Below are 22056 nucleotides of genomic sequence, written 5' to 3'. Positions count from 1 at the left end.
TGCCTCACCAGAGGATGAAGTTGTTTGACTCTTGAGTGCCCAATTATCAAGCCATTGTGATTCACTGTCTGTGTCTTGAGATGATTTACATAAAACCATGTTTTCATGGTCTTTGTAGTCTATTTGGAAAACACACTTCTGGAGTTTATGCCCTGCTCTGTTCTGCCCACGTCATGAACCTATAACTGCGACCAGCATCTTCATAATACAGAACAGAACCAAAAGACTTGTGCACATGTTAGAAGATAAGATTCTTCCAGAACAAGCCATCAGGCTAATATCTGTATGAAGAGTGGTGTGAAACACTGCAGCAGTGGGACTGGATATTTCTTCCAGAAGATAGATTCACCCAGCTGTGAATCTCTGTCATTTAAGAAATATCCACATTTGCTGAAGTTTTAATTCATGCACATGACTAATTTATAAAGTGAAACAAAGTGTACTTGTAAGATGAACTGCATAATGATGAATGCAGAGGGAAAAAATAGAGAGGAGGTACTAGAAGAACCACATGTGAAAACCATATGGAAGGGTGTTCCACCAGCTTGGAACCAGATGGATGAAAACATTGTCCCTGGACACTGTACAGAGTCCTACTGATAACACATGATAAATCATTACACTGAGTGTAAGCAGGAGGGTGAACATCACCACATACCAAGCTGTGCAGGGACAACAGGACCACGAGCTGGAGGACATCAGATAAAAGGACAGCATTAAAAGCTCAGATGTTACCCTCTTGTGTAGATCTAATCTGGGCAATTATCAGCAGGGACAGCCAGAATAGCTGCAGAAAGAAACAAAAGCACAGGAGCAGGGTTTAAATGCACGGAATAAAACCACAACACAGCCAAGTCTGCAATAATGGGAAGCTGAACAGGGATATTGGAGCACTGTTGAGATATTCGTCCCTACGAAGAAGAGATGAACTCAGTCCTGCACCCAAGCAAAAAATTATCTGTGTGACCTTTGGCAAGTCATTTCAGGCCATCTGAAGTCAAAAGGCATCCTCCCATTCACTCCAAGGCTGCATTTCCCAGAGAACCTAAGTCCCTGCTTCCACACTCCTGCCTGCTTGACTTGAGGGCTGTCTGTGACAGCATCTTCCTTCTCAGGAAGGACAACTGTTCCTGACCTGGTTTTGACCGGCTCAGAAGACAGGACAGCAAAATACACACAAATGACACTCAGAAGTGGGTTAGACAGAAGGTGGCTGTGCCTAATAATCAAGAATTTATTTATAGTCATCAGTATCAAAAAGCACTGATGCCTGCAGTAGTCCTGCTCAAGATAAATGGGCCATTACATTGACGTGGAGCTGCAGATTGCAGATTGACAGCTAGTTAAAGCTTTCCATCCAGCTGAACTTTCCAATCCTGTTTATGGCCTGAAAGGTCATTCCTGGCTGTGACTCCTCTTCCCTTGCCAGTCTTTTCATTTCTTGTGTCCCAGGGAATCTTCCTATCTCAGGGAGGGGAGCTTAATGATAAATACGACTGCTTCATGCCCCCATGTGCCCAAATATCTGTGTAAGCACCAAATGACTTCTTGCCCTAAGAAAGGTCTGAAATCTCTCTTCTATGCGCAGTGATCTCCTTTTTAATGGTATAAGCCTGCGTAACAGACCCCAGAGCAGGACCAGTCCTTGTGCACAGACACCCACATGGACAAGAAAGCCGACCAAAACACATCTACACAGGACCACCAAGGATGACCCTAAATTAGACCACCCAGCCACTTTGTTGGCCTTGTTTTGAGGGGCCAGAATCTCAGAGCATAAACTGGTGTCCTCGCACGGGTTCCTTGGCCTGTGTTTTAGACCACTGTGTATCTCCAGTGACTTCCTGCTACTGACCTCTCCTAATAAATCAGCCTCCCTCCCTCCCGGCAACATCCTGTTCCTTCCTCAAAAAACCCTCCCACTCACAGTCCCAAGGTTTGATATCAATCTTAAACAAATGCCTCTCTGGACTCAGCTGCATTCCCTAAGCCACCTTATCTCCTGCCTCTCTAGAACGGCTGCGGTTCAAGAAGCATATGCAGAATCTTCTTAGGCCTGTTTAATTTTAATTCCACCCTCGTGTCCTCTTCCTTTTCCCCACGCTTGCTTACAGAGAAGGAAATTTCTCTTCAGGAGGCTGTACATTGCTCAGTGTGACTTCCAAAAGGGAACAATGATAACCCCCAAAAGAGACAGTGCTGTGATTTTCTGTATGAAATACAGTGAAAAGAGAATCCATGGGAGAGGTTCTGCTCCATCATCTCCCTTGCTCTGTCTTCCTTCACGTCACAGTTTGGGTGAAGAAAGACTTTGTCAATACATCTACCCATTAGAGTCCATCCTTCAGCATTCAGCACTAGGGGACCAACAGTTTCCTCCATCTAATCTTTCCAATTCCCATCCAAAGTCCAGCTTGAACTCATACACTCATAGAATAGTTTGGGTTAGAAGGGCCCTTAAACTAGGGCTTCTGAGTCAGGAAAGCACCACCCTTCACTTCCTAGATCACCACTGCAGAAAGCACAGGCACCTACAGCAAGTTAGTTAGGACAACGGGGCTCCTGGTCACATCCTTCAGCTACAAAACTTTAGCTAAAGTAGGTTGAACCCAGGTCTTGACACCAGTTACGTCTCTGAAAGCCCACGGAATAACTCGCAGCCAAAAGGAACCACATTTGATCCAGCAGTTTCTCTTTAATTCTCTATGTCTTTACACTTTGACAACCACAGCAAAAACTGGTTCATGTTGGACTTCATTTAATCTCACTCAGGAATTCCCTCCCCATACATTCTATTACTTCATCACTTCTGTAACCCCTTCTGTCAACATATTTACTCCCACCTTCAATCCCTTACGCCTGGTGCCTTGCAGGTTACCACATTCTTCCAGATAATGGTATTACTCAAAAGCAATGAGATTTGCCTGCTTAAATTTCACATTTACAAGGTGATACTAGTGCTTTCCTGCTTAAATACTCTTGTTTTCATTTTCCTTTGCTCCATCCTCATCTTTCCTTGCCTTTCCAGAGTACCAAAGTGCCCCATATCATCTAACCAACTCCCTGGAATCCATTTCAAAGAGGAGCTGTTTCTCACTTGAGAAGAATTCCTTGGGTCTCCTCAGGCTCGCATCTCTTTTCCTTTAATGTAAGCATAACTAATTCATTAGCAATTCACTTGGTAATGAGCCAATGATCATCTTCAAGAAAAGCAGCAGTGAAACAGCAGATTTCCAAGTTGGAAGAAAAAGCTGGAGAAGAAGCAACGAAAGCAGGCTTTAGTCAGAAACCCAAAGTGGGATGAATAAGGTGGCATGGCACTGTCCTAAAATGCCCTCGGAGTTTATAAAGTAATCTTATTCCAGCACACGCATCCCTCAGATACCCTCCTCCCCCTTATCATCCAACTCACTCAACCATGTCACTGACATATGTACTTAGCAGCAGTTATCGTCAGTGGCACATAAATAAATGGCAGGTATCAAAGAATCAAGGTCGCCAACTCGCCATGAATATTTCAGAGAGAAGCAACATGAAAAGCTCGAGTGTCTCGGCCTCTCAGGTTTCCAACAGGAGGAATAAAACCCAAACCACACACACACACACACACACACACAGGGGCTGCTGGCTCGGCCATCGCATGCACGCAGCTCATTTCAAGGCACTACTACATATGTTACGAGACAATCTGTCACATTTTAAAAATATATAAATATCTATTCTCTATCTCCTCTGGATAATGTGCAAACTCTAAGCAGCTGGCAAGAGGGCAGTGGTGATTTAATGCAAGAAAACCCTGCTTTGCTGAAGGGGCTGCGGACGAGATAGCTGGGGTTGTAACAAGAAGCCTCTTTGACAAAGGCGCAGAGTGGCATCTTTTCACACAATTATATGTGGGTCACATTAACCTCTGCTGTGCAGGGTTCCCTTGAGCTGCTTCTGTCTGCGTGTCGCTGCAAAGAAATCCAAGCAGAAATTCCCTTCTCCTTCTCTTTCATTTTCACAGGATGGGGGAATGCAGTGAAAGGATGGAGAGGGAAAAGGGGTTCCCAACCTGTTACACACAGGCTATGAGCAGGAGTTGCCCAGTGAAGCCAGTAGCAAACTCCACACTTTGGGGCCTAGCAGTTCCATTAATGAGCCATGTTAATCAATGACCAGATATGAGGTTTCAACCTGTGTCAGTGCACTAGAATATTTGGATATATGGCTATTTATAGCCAAGGAGACTTGGTTAAGTTTCACTTTCAGCTACGGTAGACTGTGTTTTGAAAGGATATGAGTTTTGTTCTATGGATGGAGAGAGGCTTTGGAGATACAAAGTTTATCCTGTCAAGTACAACTCAAATTTGCAAATGGAAACGTCATCAAAAGCACCATAATTCCTTAAACAAAGCAAGCATTTCTTTAATCTAATCATTTGGGTATTCCACTGTTCTGGGTTTGCAGGGAATTTCTTTATCAGACAGCTCCATTGCTGGGGTGGCAAACTTTCAATGGGATTAATTCACCACTTTCTAGTGCCTTGGAAGTCTGTTCTTTTTATAGATTTTGCCTGTTTTCCCAGGCATCTTACCATACTCTTCATGGTAACTCTGGATTCAGGTGGTTTAATGAGGTATATAGCAAATGATCTTTACATTCCATAATGGGTTTAAATGATGAGGTCTGCTCAATAGGAGAATATCACTGTGGAAACCCTGCTTTCCTTTATATTAAAATGGGTTCTTTCTCAATGAACTCATTATGGAAATGAAGGAAATATTCCTTGCAGTGACAACTGATACTTACACTGTCATTCAACTCCAGTGATTTTATTCATTCACACATTTTCAATACCAATGGGCTGCAGGGCCCACTTGCAAAACATGGGAGGCTGGAAACCCTTTGAAGATGGCTGGAGACTGGGAGACAATGACATAGATTGGAAGTGTCTGCCAAGACACCTAAAAGCAAAGATGAAGGCCAACAATTTTAAAGGCATTTGAGCATTTTTCACATATTGAGATCAGTTTTAAGTCATGGTGAGATAAAAAAGTACACCGTGGCATTACCAGAATTGTGCTCACCTTGCACCCTCTGTCACTCGTTTCCTCCATGCCAAAGTGCTCTTTCCACTCCTTTGTGCCAGGAAAGCTCGGTGTGACCGGGTGCTGAAGCAGACAGAGGAACTTTTCCTGCTTTAAACACACAAACACAAACTAAACCTTTCCCCCCCTTCAAGCTGGATGGCTCCTCCCATCTGGTTCCCAACCACAGGAGTAGTTGTGCCAGCATAGCAGCAAGTACAAGGCCAGGAGACAACAATGTCTTAAACTGATGTTACCACCAAGCAATTTGTAATAGCAAACCACAGGCTAAATCTCAACTAAAAGCTTTTCAGGTTCAGAGTGAATACCTCTATTAAGATGAATTAAGCAATTCGTGGTGTTCAGAGCTGCAGATTCAATCTTTATCTTCAACACTCACCCTGTAGCACAAATGGCCTGAAAGAAACCAGCTAGGAAGACCATTAATTCCAGGGTTCTGTAGAAGAGGGTTTTTGGTGTGTATTTTGTTTAATACAAGAGCATATCTCTGCAGTGCAGTCAGTACCACAGTGACTCCTCTATACCACAGAGAGACGAGAACTACCTTCAAGTTCACCAGTGCAGGTCCTGATAACCACCTAGTCTCAACAGCACAGGCTCAGCATGGATTCTTTGTCCTGACAAGATTACTTGCAAACTAGGTGGGGAGGTCGGAGAGCTGCCCTATAACCACAGAAAAATGTAGCTCCAAGTTGATACCCTGTTTTTAAAACACTTTTTCACAGGTCATTCACTTCATGGGCCACCTCAGTGCCAAGTTTCACCCACTCAGACCCAGTTTAAGCCAAGAATATCTTTAAATGCCTTGCTCAGGCTCAGACCGCAGGTGTGTACTCACCTAAGTCAGGTGTCTTTCAGCTGGAAGGTATAAAATAGCTCCTCATCCGGGAAGACTCAAGCGTGGTGATGGTTAATGCCACGCAGAAATTGGATCACTGGAATGAAATACATGTAAAACTGAGGAGGATGGGAGCAGGTTTTAGCCTTGAACAAACAATAAAGTGGTTTCTAGATGTTTGTACATCACATCCCTGTGCTGGATGTAAGAGCCTGTCCCATCTGGAGGGCTAAACCAGTCAGATGAGGTTATCGTGAGAACAGTTTTGGATCAGGATCAGAACATCCTCCTCCACCATGCTTTGCAAAAGGTCTGCCTCTAGTTTGTCATGTGGAGGCATGAGCTGCCCGTCAGTGAAATGAGCAGAGTACCGAGGGATTTCCCATGCGAGATGCTCCAGACCCCACGGACTCACATGAACCCATTCCAGATGTCCCAACAGCCCGTGCTGACTCATGGCACGAGCATGCCCAGATGACAGAGGGAGCTGGAAGAGATTTCACACTTGTCTTTAATTCCCAGCTTTGCAGGCTATTTGGAAAACACCCTTCTGGAGTTTATGCCAGATTTTGGGTACCTGGGAAGCACTAACAAAAGGCAAGATTGCCTGCTTTGGGCTGTTGCATGCTCTGTGACACAGAAGGCACAGGGTAATAACCTCTTTATCTTATGTGCATGTAGAAACAGTGTTTGACCATAACACGTAGTTGCATCAGACATACCCTACGGATCGATGTCTCCAGACAGGGTACAGAAGCAGGCATACACATGAGGCTGACCAAACCCCAGTGCCATCTTCCAGTACTGTCACAAGGGCAAGAAACAGAAGGACTTAGAAGAAGAATGAAAATGCCATATTGGGCAAAAGGCAACCTAGCTCGGTACCTGATCTCTACCAGGAGGCATGGGCAGGCTGCTTAAGGGAGAATATAAACCCCAGGTTCTCCTATGACTGGTCTTTCCCTGTTACACCCAGTTGTCATTTTAGCCATTGATGAAGTCACCTTCCATGTACACATCTAAGTGTTCTCTGAACATATTTGTGCCTTTGGCCATTGTATTCCTTGTCAATGACTTCTGCAATCTGTTTAGCCACTCATGTCATGATTTATTTCCTTTTAGTTGTCTTAAACCTATTATGTGAAGGATTCTTCTGGTCCTCCTGATGAGAGCTGTTCAGGGAATTTTTCAGTGCAATTTCATTGGGAAAGTCAATTAAATTATACTGAAATTTCTCATTAGAAGAGTAAAGAGTTTCCACAAGAGTATGTTCTCAGGACCTGCAAGGGATTTCTTCTGCCACTGCACTCCATGTCCTGTTTTTGGTGTTACCATGTGTACGTGCAAGTATTTAATCATGTGTACAAAATCAAATGCTTCCAGAAAGACAAGCTACAGATGCCATCCATTGTATGTGAGTTAGTACACTCAGACCCAGCATGGAAGATTCTGGTTCCAGTCCCTGACCTGAATAAGGCAGACTTCAGCTTTGGTTTCCCATCTCACAGCCACGTGCCATTAGCACTAGTTTATTCTGAGGTGACTGAAGTTGTTGTGGTTTAGAATAGCCATGTGCTTGTTCTAAACCAGAATAGATACAAAAACCCTTTCCTAGTTCTACTCTCCTATGTTCATTTGACCTTCACTCTTGAACTTCTACATCCCCAAATACACCTTTGCTTCTCCAGCTGCCATTTACCTGCCTTCCCCAAACTTACTTCTTCCCTGTGCCTCCATAATCACTGAACAAGCTTTGCCCCATCACTGCAGTGAGATCTCCCTCACTCAGATCCTGACACTCTCTTTCCCTGACACCTTGGGTCTAATCCTGACAAAGGTGGATGGATACAGTATAGATCTCCTCATCTCAGCCACTATTGTTAGGAAACCTTTACAGTCATAATAAGAAATAGAAATTTCCAAGGTGTGATTCAGATTATCCTGAAGTGAATCACTAAACTGGAACATAATCATAAGATACATATTTAGATTGGATATAAGGAGGAAATTCTTTCCTGTTAGGGTGCTGAGGCACTGGAATGGGTTGCCCAGGGAGGTTGTGAATGCTCCATCCCTGGCAGTGTTCAAGGCCGGGTTGGACAAAGCCTTGGGTGCCATGGTTTAGTGTGAGGTGTCCCTGCCCATGGCAGTGGGGGTTGGAACTGGATGATCTTCAGGTCCTTTCCAACCCAAACTATTCTATGATTCTATGATTGTATGAATATGAAGATTAAATCATGCCACCATCTACAGTATAAATACTTAAACTCAGTTAAAAACCAATAATCACACCTTCTGTCTTTGCTAAGTCTTCTCTTGGCCACAAGAGAACATCATGCGACCCAATTTATTCCTTGTCACTTTGGGAGCTTTAAAAGGAATGAATACTTTCTTTCCATTATCCTTAGTTTCAATAGCACTGTCTTATGGTGTTCCTTCTTTTCCTCTCCCTTTTGAATGGGCTTGTTTCCCACCAGTTACACCAGCTGGCATCCCACAAACCTCCTACCGTGTAGTCCTGCTACTGAGCCCCTTTGTGAGACCAGCTACAGATGTTCTCAGATGACTGAAGTGACAAGTAGTGCTGTTTGTACAGACAAACCTTTCAGATACCCCAAATATTAATTCAACTTTCTGGCACAGACATGACCCCCGGGCACAGAAACATCATGATACACACAGATAGGAAATCAACTTTCGGCAGCCAAATCAAAGCTGTGGGAAAAGGTTTTATTCACCATTTCAGGAACAAGCATTTCTTATAATCCTGCCATATAAGCAGCTTTTGTAAGACTTCTCTTTGCCCTTTCAAAAGGATGTGGGGAAAGAAATGTTGACATCGTGGGGCTTCCTCTGAGAACACCCCATCTCACCTATCTGAATAAGAATCTGAACCCCAAATTCATTGCTCTGGTGTTAAAATGGCCTTGGACAGTCCCTCAGGCAGGCAAAAGCCATTAGAACTAGAGTAATTCTGAAGCTTTTTAGGTAAAGAGCTGAATTGGTTTTTGTCTGGGCAAATCTGATGTATAAAGAGGTAGCCCCATCAGAAGGTGACATAACCCAGATGCCACAGTGACTTGACACTGACTTTACAGCACTCTAGAGAGAGGAAGCAACTTCCCCTTGATCAGGCAACACCCAGCACCTCTCCTGCATCACTGAACACTCAGAAATGCCCCATCCCACTTACCTCCCCCTAGACAAAATGAAATGTTGTCCCCTATGCATCATTCATCAAAGCCAGGCCCCGTAATTAATAGCACCTTTTGTTCAGGGGATTTCAACAGGTACTGAAATCCAAAGCATCAAAGCATGGACAGTCTCATCCTGGTCCGGCAGATATAAATATGCCAGGATGACTGTCACAGACACATGACTCGGGAATCACTGTCCCTCCAAAAATGGTTTTGAAGGTCTTTCAAAGCACTGAGATACTGCAATCTGTGTTCTCAGCTCCAGCACACGTGACACTAAGAAAACAGTGCTCTGTGTGGAACCATTACAACACATACCAAAGCTCCAAACAGGCAACAAACTCGGAGTAGCGAGGTACAACACAGGCCTGGTTGTGCTGCCTTTTCCTTTGGCAACACCTCCCATCACAGCAGCAGAAACAAGGGAGTGGTTGCTGGGAAAAGACTATTGGAAAAGACTGGGAAAAGACTTTACTAAGTGACACAGGATAGAATCATAGAATCGTTAGGGCTCGAAAGGACCTTAAGATCATCCAGTTCCAGCCCCCTGCTGTGGGCAGGGACACCCTATGCTAAATCATATCACCCAAGGCCTCGTCCAACACGGCCTTGAACACTGCCAGGGATGGAGCATTCACAACCTCCCTGGGCAACCCATTCCAGTGCCTCACCACCCTAACAGGAAAGAATTTCCTCCTTATATCCAATCTAAACTTCCCCTGTTTAAGTTTGAACCCGTTACCCCTTGTCCTGTCACTACAGTCCCTAATGAAGAGTCCCTCCCCAGCATCCCTATAGGCCCCCTTCAGATACTGGAAGGCTGCTATGAGGTCTCCACGCAGCCTTCTCTTCTCCAGGCTGAACAGCCCCAACTTTCTCAGCCTGTCTTCATACAGGAGGTGCTCCAGCCCCTGATCATCCTCGTGGCCTCCTCTGGACTTGTTCCAACAGTTCCATGTCCTTTTTATGTTGAGGACACCAGAACTGCACACAGTGCTGCAGGTAAGGTCTCACGAGAGCAGAGTAGAGGGGCAGGATTTAGGCAGAAACCTTAGCACCTCAGCATGGAATGGCTCAGCCCAGCACAAGATCTGAGCCTCCTTTTTAAAACTCCTCAGCTTCTCTGGGCCCATACTTTGGGGCCTGTGGTTTTTCAGCAGAGTGGAATGTAAAGAAGAAAACCTTGGTTCATTACATCATGGCTCCAGGGATATCTAGGAACATTTTACATCGGATCCTATCTCCCCAGATCACCTTCTGAGCGCCTTGTGGTCAAGTCACAGGGCTGCAAGCACAAGAGTGGTGAGTAACCACTGAATAGCTCATAGATCAGTTCTCTCAGGATGCTAGCAGAGAAACCTGGGAGAGGCATCACTCCCCTTCAAGGGAAGGTGGTAATTGGCTGAAGGAACTGCTATGCCTATGGAGATACAGGAAGAATGGCCTGTAGTTAACACATGCTTAATCTCACTTCACAGGAATTCTGCATCCAAGGTTGCCTGCAGTGCATGAGCATTGCTCCTCCTTATCTACCCCTCCATGTCTCAGTTTCCTCTGGGTTTATTACCCCATCTCCTGCCTGTGTGGTTTGGAAGGTCTCTGGTACAAGAAGGAGAAAGACGCATCCTTTGCTGTGAGTTTGGTGTGAGGTTTTGCTCCCAGTCCTGGTTCTTTTTAGAGGTGAACCTTCCGTAATGAGAGGGTTCACATCTGAAGCTTGGTTAGATGGTTAGAGTGGATGGTCCCTTCCAGCCTGAAGGGTTTACGTATCTTACCTTTTTTAAACCCAGAGAAAAACGGCAAAGCACAGGGAGATGGAAAATGCCAAGCTGCATGGGGAGAACCCAAGGTAAACTCTTCCAAGAAACCATTACTTTAAGGGGAATCTCTGTTTCATCCTTGTACGTTCTGCCTTCGGGAGACACTTAGTTTCGCAATCTATTATTAGCTGGCGAAGCCCTGTGCTTTGGTGGAGTACTGTACTCTGCCTTTCAGAGACAAAGTGTGAACCTTAAATCTCCAAGTAAAGCCGTGTAAGCACAATTTGTGCATTTAACAATGCAAGGATGGGCAGGAGGCAATCTTAAAACTCTGACCTCAGGTGACTTCTCAAGTCAAAGACAAATTGAGACACAAGAAGCAAGAATTCTGACTGCTTATATTCACTGGTTCAGGCTGCTTCTCATCGAGCAATGTCACCGTGAGACTTTTATTCAACTGAGATAACAGAAGTGACAGGAGCTTTTGTTGGGACTGGCCCTTAAGCTTCCCTTGTCACACCATAATTAGCTGGATTGCTCTATTACAGTTGGGGTATTTCATCTGCAAGTGCATTTGGATGGCTAATTCGAAGATGAGTCTCAAAAGCAGAGAATACTGCAGTGTTACAAGCCCTAAGAATGAGATGTTTCTCTTAACTAGGTGCCTCATCCATTTTGCTTGCTTTCTGTTCCAGACTAAAGCCTTTATTTATGCCTTGAATCCTCAAATGAGTTGGAGCTTTTGTTGTAAGCACAAGAGTCAAGGACAGTTCCTGTCCCAGAGGGCTGACTACCTAAAAGAGGTGACAGGTAACACCAACACCGACTCCTCCTCCTTATAAATCAGGAAATGAACCATGAGGAGATGAAATGACTTGCCTGGTGTCAGTCCAGCTGAATCAGAACTCACAGCACTGGGTAATGACTCAACCAGCAGACCACCCTACCCTCAAACAGTAACTGGAGATTCAAACGTGAGTAGCCTGGCAAGGGATTAAATGGTTCACATAGCTGAAGATCCCTGGATACCCCGAGGCTCTGCCACAAACTACCTCCCTTCCACACCTCGGCACAGGATCTTTGTCAAAGCAGCTCAAGTCTGGTATTGTTCCCTGTGGCCCATCTGCAAGCTTTGGCATTCACTTCCCGGTAGGTACCTCCCTTTTAAACTGGAATCCAATTTACAAAGCCTTTAATTTTAAACTTTCTCATCACTGACTTAATAAAACTAAATGACAGGTAATGGTCCCAGAAGCCAGGAACTATTAGATCCTTCTCAACGCTAATAAGGGCTGATCAGATGCTTGCGCGCTCCTTTTCCAGCTCATGAAAACCCAGCTCCCCAAGGACTCTGCAACCAGGGAAGAAACAGGAAACCCACCATGGGTAGAAGGGAAAGGAAAGAATAAAGCACAAAAAGGAGGAAAAATCCATGTCGATGTGAACACTTAAACCTGAGAAAGGGTAGCAGGATCATTGCAGATAATGCCTGCTCCCTACTTGGAGTTCATCTGGGGCCCACGTGCTCGCTCTGTTTCCCTAGCAGGGCACTGGGGGCTCTCAGAGGCACTACAGGCATTGTAGGGACGCAGAGGCGTGTAGCAAACCGGCTCTGATTTCTGCCCAAAGGCATCAGTGTCATACCGGTCGGGATGTCAGCTTGGGAGAATGTCAAGGCAGCAGTCACGGTGTGCTGTCGCAAAGAGAAATAGATATCATTTCAAACACACAGCTCGGGAGAGAGGAGGGAGAGGCAGAAAAGTGAATCCCATAATGTGCTTTTGGAAGGGAGAGAGGGAAAAGGAGGCTTAACTCTGCTCTGGCCATACCAAAGGAGGTGGAAGTAGAGGATGCTCCATATCTTTACAGCCGATGTGCCACAAGGCTGGGAGGGGCAAGTGGATGCTCCAGAATGGACCCAATTCTTGTCTCCTTTATATGCTTTTGGTTAGAAAACAGTATCTGGAATTGGCCTCCTAAGACTATTCAAGGAATTCCTTGGCCAGCACAAAGCTTTAGTCTTTGCCTCTAGCACAAAGGAGAATGACAGTGGTGTGGTTGCAACAAATGGGGCTCCCCCAGTGGTTTTCTGTCCTCCTCAACTTATACCTCCACATTTTAGTGATAAATGAGGCTTAAAACCCAACATCATTGCTACATCTTAGTAAGAACCAGGCCTTACAGTCTTCACATCCTAGGTCTAAAGCAACCCTGGTTACACACATTGAATTACACCCCTTTTCAAGAGTATGGTGGCTGTTAGGATGGTATGAGATCTGCTGCTGCTTCTTCCCAGACTGTACTTCTTTCGTGCTGACTTTCCACCCTTCAATGGTTGCAAGGGCATTTGCCATCCAGTGCACCTAGTTGGAGGGGAAAATCTTCTTTGTTGGAGGGGAAAGACAGAGTCTTCACCTCAGTCCCATTCCCATGCTAGGAGAACTGCAAAGAGCAAGTTATCCATCGTAAAAGCAAGGAGTGAAGGCTGCTATTTAAGTTTACATCAGCATCCCTCAGACCAGCTGATATCACTACCCAACAAGGAAAACAAAGTCCACAAGAATAAAGGAGCCAGCTAGTGACAGTTCCTAGAAGGAATTTCAGGCCAATCCTTGTGGCTGGGACAGAAGAAGAAATGAACACAGCAGGTACTTGAGGTTCAATGCAAATGAGGGCTAAGGATTAAATCTGATGGATGCTGCCATTTACTCTCTTCAGGTTTTGGGGCTCCAGGTAAACTGTGACCATTAGTGGCAGCTGTCCTTCTACTGCTTTGAAAAGATACAGTTCCATGAGATACCTGCCAAGAGTTCTGCCCACACCAAACAGTGACAGTGTCACAACATTCCCAGTATCTTCGTCTAGGTTTAGGTAACCATATTTCCAAAGCAAACTCTTTTCAAATACCTTTTAGTGTCACAAAAATGCCATCCAAGAGCATTTGTATTGTAACAGAAGGAGATGGAGTGAATTTTGGGGAGAAACATGACATTTCCAAGAGCTGATTATTCCTCGTTCCCCATAAATCATTTATTTTCTGCCCAGGTGCACAAAGGCAGAAGAGCACCAAAGAGTCTCAGGCTTCATCTTTGAAGGCATCCTAGTGGAAGGCTTGGAGACAACACGGCAAACTTATCTTATTACCCCCACCACTGATGTCTGTGCTGCGTTTTTGATATCCAAAGTCTGTATCACAGAAAGCCCTGGAGCCTGTTGCAGTATAATTAATGTGATAGGAAATCTTGTACTGGAGCACAGCCAGGATTTTCATCACACTCAAGCCTCACTCAGTAACCACTGGACTTTCCATTCCTCCCTCAGCCACCCACCTTATTTGTCTTTGCTTCCCAGTTCCTCTGAAGCACCTTTTAAACCCTATTGACATGATTCTTAACTATAGTAGCATGCAGGATCTACGAAGGACTCTCTGTCTGGAGCAAATTCCTTGCCTGCTGGCTTGTCTCTAGCCTAAATCAAGGTTCTCTTATCCTTGCATATGACACTAGCTCATGTAGCCTTGAAACCTCTCACTTCCCTATTCCCTTCAGATATTTTTATACTTAAAGTGGTTCCTCCTTACTCACCCCTGTCCTTTTCCTCCCAAGTCTGGCTTTCCACATAAAACTCTTCCAGCTTTTCTGAACAGGGGGAAATCTCCCAAGACCCTGTATTATTCTGGTTATCCTATACTTTTCCCTGTTCTCTGGATCTCTCTCGGATAATAAGCTGCATACACTGTATATTACAGCTGTAGAAAGAAGGGGGATTTATACATATGGCTTCTTCTACGTGTAATACACAGGCCTGGATCCTCTCCCAACATCTGCTCTTAGTCTGGACAAAGGGAGTAAAAGATGTTACAAGGTTTGTAGCTTGTGTAAGAAAGATCTCATGAAGAATTGCAATAGCATACTCCTAGCCCAGGGGAAATGGGTATGGACAGCCTCTTGGAACGAGGTGTAGCCTTGACAGGGATGCTTCATCTTGCAACACTAGCTTTTTCACCGCACTCCTTACCAGTATATAGCAAATAGCATTTGTATTGCTTCCTACAACACTACAGTGTTGGACAGATGGAAATATCTGTAGCCTATAACAGATAGGATTAGTAAAGAGGCTTGCCACATCCGTACAATAGATGGACAGCAGAGTGAAGAGGAGAAGCTGGTGTATTCCTTTCTGGGGTTACACGCTTACTTATCTGAATGTTTTCTTATTCTTTTGGGAAAACACAAACTACTGCTTTTGCTCTGTTTCTGCCTGCTGCTCACCAAAGGGTTACACCAAGCTGTCACCCCAGGCAGTGTGCTGGTTCACTTCATCCCAAATCTGTGCCCATAGGGAAATGTAAACAACCCCTTGCTGGTAGTTTTGCTTTAACCTGACTCGGCTCTAGAGTAACACAACCCCTTTCATTAATTATACTTCCCTGGCCCCAGATTTAAAGGATTGCTATTCCTTATTGGAACACAAACCTACCTGTGGATTTTCTCGCTCTCCATGTAAGGCCCGTTACTTACATAAACTCAAAGGACTGTTGGGCTTTATATCCCTGGCTTGGGCATGATCATATTTTGTGTAAGTTCCTGAAGTTTGTTAGTCAACTTGCTTTTCACACGTGACAACACCACAATATCCACTATAAAGCCACAAGTTTCACAACATCTAGACCCCAAAAAGGCTTAGATGCCCAGCTCTCATGGGAATCCTGAATGTCAGCCCTCATGCATCTCAGGTGGGGTGCCCAAAAGCCAGGGTTACTCTAAATCTGTAGCTGGAAGTCTGGATAACCATCTAATTCTATTGGAGCTTTATCTGTCTTTGGCATGCCCAGATATGTTCTCTTTGGCCCATACTTTGGTCCTCATGGGATTTCAATGCTTCAGGCACTCTGTCAGCATTTCAGCTTCTTGGAGCAGTATCTGTGGTTGGACCTGCATGAAGAGTCCAAGCAAACCCTACTCAAATAGTAAATCTGAGACGTCTGAGGTGCACTGATATTCCTGGGTGGGAAAATGGAAGTTCTCCCCCTGCAATGTGGCTGTGCAGGAGGAAAAACAAGGACAGCAGGACTTCTTTTATAACTGCTATAGATCTTTCAACCAATCCTTTCTCAGCCAAGCTTCAGGTATTTGGTAACAGAGTATAATGGCCAAGAAGGCTGTTTTCTGTCTTGAATGGATAAAAGGTCCCCATCTGCAAAAGGGACACAGCACTACAAGTCTCTTCCTCTCCTCACCATTCACTGTCTTTACTCAAGCACTTCACAGAACAAACTAGCTAAGACCTTAGTGCAATGGCTTCATCTGGGGTCCTGTAGGAGTGGCAAATAAGAAACAGTAAGAGAGGAGCTGTTTGTTCCAACAAATGGAGAACAAAAGACGAGATGTTCTAATTTGGATGAATTTGGAGTAACACTCACCCCGTGCTGTGGCCCACTTGACTTGAAGAGAGCTGTGCAGCACACGCATGACACAGCTGGGTTCTGGGTTGGGAAGCCTGGTCCTGCGAAAACAAGTTTGGCAGTGGATATTAGCAGCAGAATCTCACTGGTTGGTACAAGCTGTGAGCTCCTCTTAGACTATTATTCCATTATGGAAAAACACATCTCTTGGAAACCCCCTCCCTGTTCTCCTGCAACTTTCCTTCTTGTGTTCCCAGCAGTATTTAGGAAGGCATGGCTTTCCAAGGAGAAGCATGGCCAGATGGTGTGGTGTTTTGCTAATAAAAAAGGAAACTGGGGATGCGTTTGTGTCCCCTCAAAACAACTCTAAATGCGGATTTTGAGATGCAGCATTAAAGGAAAGGCTGAGGGCGTGGATTGCTTTCTAAGTGATATCTACCCAGTCACACATATGACAGACACTTATCCTTTTCATTGCTTGTTGTCTGCTCAAGCCGCACAACAGTGTCATTGTTCAGATGGCAACTTCACAGCAAAAAGGCGATGGGCACATCCCTCAGCTGGAATTGGCTGCAGTTCAGATTTCAAAGCCCACAGCAAGGTTTTTTTTCACTGCAGCTTCCCTTCTGGGAGCATGCTGACAAGCTGAATGGCTTACCCTCAAATGTGCCAGCCTGTAATACAATCACCAGTCACCCAGGATCTTCTCCAGACCAGACAAAGGTACTGCAAGGGCAGGCAAAACAGATGCCCTGCAAATACCAGAAATGATGTGGTGTTTACTAGGACTCTCAGCCTTGTTCCTGCCACTCGCCTGGACCAGCTCCAGGCGTTCAAGGTTCACACTGGACTGACTCCACATTAAACGACAGTGTAATAATTTATGTGTGTCTCCATGCTTTGGTTTTAAAGCCTGCAATTGAAAGGACGCAGGGACATGGTAATTTCCTTGCTGAATCCGACCTGTGGGCCCATTAATGCAGGATCCTATTCATTACGCTGCTGAGTGGATAGTTGACAACATAGTTCTCTCTGCTCTGGTATTTGGGAAATGGTTGCTTTAAGAAGGATGGCAAAGGAAACCTGAATAGCCTGGAGTAAATAAAGAAAACCTTGTTGAGAGAAACAGGGAACTCCTTCTGCAATACTACTGCTAGAGTATTTGTACACCATGCACAGCTCAGCCTCTGTGTGTAACTGCACGGTTGGGGTGAGGAAAAGAAAGGAAGTTCCAGCTCGTGCACAGTTTTGTACTTCTATTAGCTACTTATGTTTTGCTTTGGAGAAAGCCCCCCAAAATCTCATTATTCCCCCCACAGTTTCATTTTGGACGCACTGAAATACATTGGAAATGCCTTAAATACAACTAAGCACAACTAGAACAAGAAGCAAAAACCAAAAAGTCATTTGGAGAGAAAAAGAACACCTAAATATAACCCATGTCTTCAACTCGATCAGCCTCTCCTCCATTATTCCTCTGAAGACAAAAAAAGAGCCAAATCATTGTGATTTCCTCAACAATTTCAGTTTTGCCAAGCTGACATTTTCCAATGGGAATAAGACTATCAAAATATTTCTGACCAAAATGTGCACCATAGTTACTAGAGAGCATCTGTGTGAGCTGCCATAATTAGGATGAGGTTTAAGAAATAACTATGGTGCTGTGAGGGAATTCAATGCTTGGACGTGGAGTATAAGAGCATGTGATTCCGATTCCTACCTCTGTGTTTTCACCTTCAGCTTTCAAGTTGTTGGCTAGACAAATACTATCGTCAGCCAAAAGACTGAGCTTAGTACAGAGGAAACATATGTATCCGACAGCATCTGCCATGAAACTTGGGTCTTATTCTGTCTTGTTTAGCTGTTTTCTCTTAAACAGTCATCATAATGGAAGTAAATGTATCCTTAGCTCATCAGCACAAAGATGACAAGACATGAAGGACATTTATCTTGTCTAGATACCATTTAAACTATAAATGTGACCAGAAATTCTTCTTACCAGCTCAGGAGAATCCATGCTGGGGAGGATTTTCAGTGCTAACAGCTCTTGCCTACATGAAGAACACTGCAGAAGTACTTTCTCCAGGCATCATGATAACCCAGCTGCCAACATCAACCAGTCTGAGGACTCTGAGAAGGGAATGAACAAACGTGTAAGCGTTCATGCTGGATGGTGGGCTCTGGGACACCTGAAAAGTGGTGCTGGCCAGTGCCCTGCCTTTAGCAGGAGCTTCTCCACACAGTGTTTCTTCTACAGCTATTTTCCTACCAGTGGCAAGCTATTCCCTATGAGTGGCAAGCTATTCCTGGCCTACAGCAGCAGTGAATTGGTTCCTCCCTCCTGTCCCTGCACTGGCTCAGCTTCTTGGACAGAAAGCAGAGGTATATTGCTGACTTCTGTCTCTCTTAACCCTTTTCCCACCCAGAAGCTCTTTATAAGCATTCCCACCTGCTCCTCCACACTCAGATATAAGGTTGAGATAACATCTGGAGGAGCACACTTCTTACTCCCAGCTCCCCAGAGTAGGTGCTTTGCTTTGCTGCTCCTGGAGCACAGGGAGATGTTAACGTGTAGAATTCCCACCTCCCCCAGTACATTCAGTTCTAAATTGTCCCAGTCCTTTCAATCCTCTTCAAGCATTCAGTTTTGGCCCCATTTACAGCCAGCTCTTTCCCTGAATCCACTCAGCTGGTCTGTTCCTATGAGTTACCTCGACACCGTGAGCGCAACTGGATGACACGTCTCTCTGCTGGCTGGCAATGGCTTTTATACATGACTGAGGGTTAGGAAGGTTCTTATCTGCACACTTCAAAGAGCCTCCTCCCATTTGACAACTTGGTGCCTCCCCTGGATGATTTGAAAATCTTATTCTCCACAGTTCTAAGCCTTTTGATCTTTATAAAAGCCAGGTCACAGAACAGCTCATACCCTATGTCTTGATGGATGCCATAAACCCTGAGCCATGGCCTCATTGGGCCTCAGAACCTCTAATCTTGTAGAGTATCTTTATGAGTATTTTCTTTGAAGGGCCACAATCTAACTTAAAATCTTGTATCAAACTCACAAACATCATTATTGTGCCTGCAATTTATATTAGGAAAAGAGAAATATAATCCACCATCTACTACTTTTTCTCCTACCAGTCCAACCTTTAGGTCATTCACATTGACATCCTCTCCAGCATAAAAGCAGATGAAGGAGTTTGCAGCCAGTTTTGCTCTCTGGGCAGTGCTGCACATGCCAGTACCACCAACACTGCATCGCAAACATCACAGGCCAGTATTTTAATCTAAATAAAGATAGTGCCTGTTCCTGTGTCTTTGAAATAAATGCACGAGTCTGTTTCTTTTAGTATCATTTGATAAAGGCTGTTTAAAGTGCAGGGCATAAGCTCACTGAGGATGTAAGAAACTTATAGTAAGAAAAATTCTTACATTTAATGAACTGAGAAGATCAAAAGCAGAATGAGAAGGATTTATTTCTACACACTATCACTGCATCTTCTTCTGTCTATGTGTCACTACTGCTGAAAGGGCTTTTCATCACCTTGCTATCTTAGGGCCTGATCTCCATCCGTAGCACTGAACACCACCGAGTGCTGAGGGCCCTCACAACTTCACTGGTGACATTTGGAGCAAAGAATGCTCCTCAGCCCTCAACTAATTTCATCTCTGCCAGGTCTGGCCCCGGTGTCAGGGATACTGTCTGCAGCTATCACCAAAATGATCTTTCTGCATTTACTAAAGGCAGCCAGGACGCAGAGAAAGAGGCATCATATCCTGAACACGAGACATCGAATGGTTCCCGAGTTGAGGAATTTGCGTGGCACGCTGAAGGAATGAAATGAGGTATGAAATGAGGCTTACAAGATCTCAACCAAGAGATGGGTCTGTCACCAAAGTCGTATTTCCGCTAACTCTGGAAGAACTAAGAAAGAAGCTCTTTTGCTTTCCCAGCTTTGTTATCAGTGGATTCCTGCATAGACAGAATAAAGACAGAAATAGTGTGGAGATGAAGGAAAGCAAACAAATACCCCTCTTTCACTGGATATGCCACCCATGCAAGATGTGCAGGTACTTCAGCCTTGCTCTTGTCTGCTAGAAGAGGAAGATCGAGCTATGCCTCCCTTTCTCCCCAGAAGAACAGTGGACCATGGAAACTCATGGGATTTTACCATTTAAGTCGAGCACAACACACGTCTTCCTTTACAAAGCATGTCATGGAGCGAGTTCCCTCCTTCCCCCTCAATCAATACTTGTACAAGGACACAAGGGTTGATTCAGTTTATATGGTGACATTTCACATTTCACGGACTATTCCCCATCCCTCATCCACAAAAGTGACAACAAGCAAGTACATCCCAAGTCATAGGGGAAAAGATGATGAATACAAAAGGAATCTATTGGAATTATTTTGCATTACAAAATAAGGGAGAAATATTTCCAGTATCATTAAATTTCTCATTTGTCCAGGGCATTTGTCCAGACCAAAAGAATCACATCAAGGAAAACAACAACCAAAACTCAACACAAGATTGAATAGGAAGAGAAGAAGGAAAGCCTGGTAAAATTAACAGTACCTAAGAATTAAGATTACCCAAGATGTTGAGTTTGACAGTTTCCTTTTCTTCCCTTTTAAAGGGTAGGTCAAGGCAAGTAATGCAATTTTATACACAGCAAAGACAGGCAAAGGAAATAAAGAAAAAATCAAAGGGAAGTTAAAAATCAGAGGGTCTATGGGATGACAGTAGAAAAAAACATGGAAAGGGTTGGAGCTGTCAGAGACATGAAGGCACCTGGTACAACCTTCATCGATAAAGGCTCAGATCCGTATCATCAGGAGACAGCTCCGCAGGTCCGAGGCCTGATTTATGACTTTCAGATTGCCAGCTGTGACATAATTCACTGGGCAGCAAGGCTGAGGTCAATATACGTTTAAGTAAAAAGGGTTTTTGTAAGCCTGTGGGGTCAATCAGGAAAAACTGTCATTACTGGATGGGAGGCAAGAGGGGAGAGCGAACGGGCTGGCAGGGAGAGGAGAAGTGACCAAGCAGTCAATTCCCGTTAAGTAACTAAGGCTGTTTTATTGCTAAACAGCAGTCTAGCAACAAAGCCCATCCTGGAGCATGTGAGCCAAAGGATCTCCCCCTTTGGAAAGAAGCATCCCATCCCCTCTTCACCTACATCAACCTCCAAGATTCAGCAAGGACTCAGATTCCAATCCTTCTTTCAGAGACAGAAAATCCACAACTGAAAAGACTTAAACCACCTGAGCCGAGTCCAGTTCAAGCAATCTAAGGGCCCTGTGTCAAAAGCATCCTGCATCATGGCTTCAGCACCCTGTCCAACTTGAAAGGTAAGGCCTTCCAGAAGTTCCCAGTTTTATTTACACCTATCTTGTGGGTGTTATGATGTCCTTTACTGCAAGACAAAATCCTTCTACATAGCAACCATCTATGTATTTATAGTTCAGTTGCAAGATTCCTTGGGGAGTGTTCTAGGGAAAAAATTCTGGCATCTCAACCAACTGACATAGACTGTTATGTCCACCCCTCAAAGGATAACACTGTCTGGTGTAGACAGGGTTAATGAAATGCTCCCTAGCCAAGTCTGAAACCTTCGATGCACATTTCTGACCCAAGCCAGGCCTGTATACAAGGGAAGACAACTGGTCTCTGTGCTCACTCCCTGCTCCCTCCAAACTGGCTCTACTAGCTCATGTTCCAAATGCCAAGATGAGACCTTGGTGATGAAAGCTGGATTTAGA

At 44.6% G+C, this 22056-nt stretch overlaps 1 long non-coding RNA gene across 1 annotated transcript in view; it reads right to left on the bottom strand.

The window, feature by feature from the left end:
* Positions 1–5186: 5186 nt before the first annotated feature.
* LOC134170080 (uncharacterized) overlaps positions 5187–22056 on the bottom strand; it is a 30057-nt gene continuing 13187 nt past the window's right edge. The window contains exons 2-4 of the long non-coding RNA XR_009967119.1: positions 18289–18419; positions 5929–6025; positions 5187–5526 (exon numbers count right to left, since the gene is read on the bottom strand). This is a non-coding gene — a long non-coding RNA (uncharacterized LOC134170080). The remainder of the gene's footprint in view (positions 5527–5928; positions 6026–18288; positions 18420–22056) is intronic.

Source organism: Pezoporus occidentalis, unplaced genomic scaffold (genome assembly GCF_034315485.1).
Source record: "Pezoporus occidentalis ecotype Australia unplaced genomic scaffold, CSIRO_AGI_Poc_V1 ctg37, whole genome shotgun sequence".
Classification (NCBI taxonomy): domain Eukaryota; kingdom Metazoa; phylum Chordata; class Aves; order Psittaciformes; family Psittacidae; genus Pezoporus; species Pezoporus occidentalis.
Note: the sequence above shows the minus strand (reverse complement) of the source record. Positions and strands in the feature narration are given on the sequence as shown.